The sequence below is a fragment of the Ascaphus truei genome, chromosome 7, assembly GCF_040206685.1.
Source record: "Ascaphus truei isolate aAscTru1 chromosome 7, aAscTru1.hap1, whole genome shotgun sequence".
In the NCBI taxonomy this organism is placed as follows: Eukaryota; Metazoa; Chordata; class Amphibia; order Anura; family Ascaphidae; genus Ascaphus; species Ascaphus truei.
This window is the reverse complement of record NC_134489.1, coordinates 24,054,831-24,058,723: the sequence shown is the minus strand read 5'-3', so window position 1 is coordinate 24,058,723 and position 3,893 is coordinate 24,054,831. Positions and strand designations below refer to the sequence as shown.

At 49.6% G+C, this 3,893-nt stretch overlaps 1 protein-coding gene across 1 annotated transcript in view; it reads right to left on the bottom strand.

Moving 5' to 3' along the window:
• SH3BP4 (SH3 domain binding protein 4) overlaps positions 1-746 on the bottom strand; it is a 32,447-nt gene extending 31,701 nt beyond the window's left edge. The window contains exon 1 of the mRNA XM_075607357.1: positions 599-746. The gene's annotated coding sequence lies outside the window, so the exon portion shown is untranslated. The remainder of the gene's footprint in view (positions 1-598) is intronic.
• Positions 747-3,893: the final 3,147 nt, after the last annotated feature.

Below are 3,893 nucleotides of genomic sequence, written 5' to 3'. Positions count from 1 at the left end.
ATTGTTGCAAAATTATACAGCAAGTCAAAAAGGATCTGTCTGGATATTTAAAAAAAAAAAAACGGTATCGAAAACCCCATTCACATTAACAGCAGGAGGGGACTGGAAGCTGCAGTGACCTGGAGGGATCCAGCCTGAGTGAGAAAGTAAAGACCACCGCAGGCAGCACACACCCCAATACTATTACCAGCACCCGCAGTCCGGGGTCCCAGGGCCACATCCCCCCCAACCCCCACAGCAAGCCCGGACCCCCAACCCCGGGGATCCCAGGGTTACTATGCACCCCCAACCCCAGGATTGCATGCTCCCCCCCACCCCCCCTCACAACATGGTGTGCCTCCATAACAGGAGCTGCTGGTCTCAGAACCAAACCCAGGAGTGCACCCCATAGGGACATCATTATAAACACACAGTCTATAGGGCTGCAAACACTGAATATATTTTAGGGGAGCAAAATACTATACAAATACATAGAGAGAGAGAGTACAAACACTTTATATACAGTGTGCAGACCACACACACACTGCTGCATGTTGCACAGGAGACAGATAAATAATCCCAGAGAAGACTTGTGGAGGGGACACACACTGTCACATACCTGCCTGCGTGTGCCATGCTCGGGTCCTCCTCATTTACAGGCGCTCTGTGTGTTACCCCCGGCTGCTCACCGCTGCCCCATTATATCCCTCCACTTGTTGTACAGGAGCAAAGGAAACTGAGCAGCAGCAGCAGCACAGGCAGCTCACAGGGGAGGAGCAGCAGCAGCAGCACAGGGAGGAGCAGCAGCAGCACAGGCAGCTCACAGGGGGAGGAGCAGCAGCAGCACAGGGGAGGAGTAGCAGCAGCACAGGGGAGGAGCAGCAGCAGCTCACAGGGGAGGAGCAGCAGCACAGGCAGCTCACAGGGGAGGAGCAGCAGCAGCACAGGGGAGGAGCAGCAGCACAGGCAGCTCACAGGGGAGGAGCAGCAGCAGCACAGGGAGGAGCAGCAGCAGCACAGGCAGCTCACAGGGGAGGAGCAGCAGCTAGTTGGGGGCTGAACCGGGCTGGATCCTTAGGGAGATGGGGGTGGCCCTTTATTGAAGGGGTGGGGATATCTCAGTGTGACATGACTGGATTATTCAGTTGAATTTCCCAAATATTTTTGATATAGTTGAAAGCGCTCTTGATCCTGAAGAAAGCTATTTCAAAACCTCACAGGTCTCTTCTTCACATGCACAGAGCTTTCCAAACCTCACAGGTCTCTTCTCCTCATGTACAGTCATTTCCTAACCTCACAGGTCTCTTCATGTGTACAGAGCTTCCCAAACCTCACAGATCTCTTTTTCATGTGTACAGAGCTTCCCAACCCTCACTGGTCTCTTCTTCATGTGTACAGAGCTTCCCAACCCTCACAGGTCTCTTCTTCATGTGTACAGAGCTTCCAAACCTCACAGGTCTCTTCTTCATGTGTACAGAGCTTCACAACCCTCACGGGTCTCTTCTTCATGTGTACAGAGCTTCCCAAACCTCACGGGTCTCTTCTTCATGTGTACAGAGCTTCCCACCCCTCTCGGGTCTCTTCTTCATGTGTACAGAGCTTCCCACCCCTCTCGGGTCTCTTCTTCATGTGTACAGAGCTTCCCACCCCTCACGGGTCTCTTCTTCATGTGTACAGAGCTTCCCAACCCTCACGGGTCTCTTCTTCATGTGTACAGAGCTTCCCAACCCTCACGGGTCTCTTCTTCATGTGTACAGAGCTTCCCAACCCTCACGGGTCTCTTCTTCATGTGTACAGAGCTTCACAACCCTCACGGGTCTCTTCTTCATGTGTACAGAGCTTCACAACCCTCACAGGTCTCTTCTTCATGTGTACAGAGCTTCCCAACCCTCACAGGTCTCTTCTTCATGTGTACAGAGCTTCCCAACCCTCACAGGTCTCTTCTTCATGTGTACAGAGCTTCCCAACCCTCACAGGTCTCTTCTTCATGTGTACAGAGCTTTCCAAAGAAAGAAACAATGGCTCAACCTGTGAGTGAAGGGAAAGATGTAGAGAAGACAATGATTTACTGAAAACAAATGTAATCAGTCAGCTGGTCACAGTATGAGGGGACACACAGGGACACAGGGGCGGTCGCTATGAAGAGAGAGATGCAAAGTTGGAGCTTGGATAGAAATGTGTGAGACTGAAACTGACCTGGGAAAAACATCTACATGTGATTAGCTAAATGGGGAAGGTGTGGAGCCTCAGGGCAGGATTGGGGGGGAGCAGCTGCACCTCCTCCCCCTCTCTGCATACAGGTGAGGGATCAGATTATCACAGGGCACCAGGTTTGTCCTGTTAATTAAATACTCTTGAATACAGATGAATAAACTGATCCTATTTACACACTGGGCAGATGCTTCCGGGCAACGGTGGCACAATACTCCCCAAGGCACGGGTACACTTTGTGACTGCCGCTATAACGCAGACAACAGTAGTGCAAGGCTCCCCCCCCCCCCCCCCCCATCACATACTGCCCTGCAGTATTGCTCCCTTTACATATAGAGGAGGCATGTGATGGGCAGCAGCAGTGCAAGGCTCCCTCACACACACACTGCCCTGCCATAGAGGTCCCTCTACATACAAAACAGGTACGTGGTGATGGGCAGCCTCACACACACACTGCCCTGCCATAGAGGTCCCTCTACATACAAAACAGGTACGTGGTGATGGGCAGCAGTAGTGCAAGGCTCCCTCACACACACACTGCCCTGCCAAACTCTGCTTATGCAGTGTAAATAAGGCAGTGACCGCACTGGTCTCCCCCTCCACTGCAACATATGTGTCACACGGCACAAAGCAGCGCTGTGTTGTCGGGACAAAGAGGCTGTTTTCGCCGATTTGCCGCCACTCCCGCTGACGTGAATAAGAGTTTGCGTGCGGGAACACCAAATGGGCCATATCGCAGGTCCTAATAAAAATCCCCCAAAATGTGGGTGCGTAAAATAAAGTAAAAGAGGAGCAACGAATAGAGATGGTCGAAGTTTTTTTTTTTTTGCGGCTTTGGATCCGCCTAGGATCGACCGGTTCCTTTGGTCCGCGGGTTTCCGCAAATCAGTCTGAAAAAGGGAGATTCGTTTTATACGACAATCCAATCCGTGTGTTCCGTGATCCGCTGGTGGATTTTAAGAATCCGCAGATTCCGTGATCCGCTGGTGGATTTTAAGAATCCGCAGATTCCGTGATCCGCTGGTGGATTTTAAGAATCCGCAGATTCCGTGATCCGCTGGTGGATTTTAAGAATCCGCAGATTCTGTGACACGCTGGTGGATTTAAGAATCCGCAGATTCTGTGATCCGCTGGTGGATTTTAAGAATCTAATCCGTGGATTCAGCAATCCGTGGATTAGATTCTTAAAATCCACCAGCGGATTGCGGAGTCCACGGATCGGATTCTTCAAATCCAGCAGCGGATTATATCAATGGCGGTTTTGGATTCATCCGCACGAGACTGGGACAATCTGTCGACGGATTTTACACCTCGGAACGGATTTTGACCGTTTCGTCCATCTCCAGCCACAAGCTAAGAAACAGGATATGTGAAAAATGATCCACAAGACAGAGCTTTTACGGAAACAGCCGGAGAGAGGCGAGCGCAGTAAGAACTGATTCAAAGAGCATGATGGGTAAGCACAGCATATGCAGATTAGCAGTAACTGTTTCATTTTACAATGCAATGGACTGAGGTTATTTATTCATTTGTATTTGTCAGAAGCAATCTGCCCTGAAATGATGTGAAAGGGTTCCCTGCGAAACATGTATTACAGGTATAATGTATAATATATATATAATATTACATGTATTACAGGTATAATGTATTATATATATATAATATTACATGTATTACAGGTATAATGTATTATATATATATAA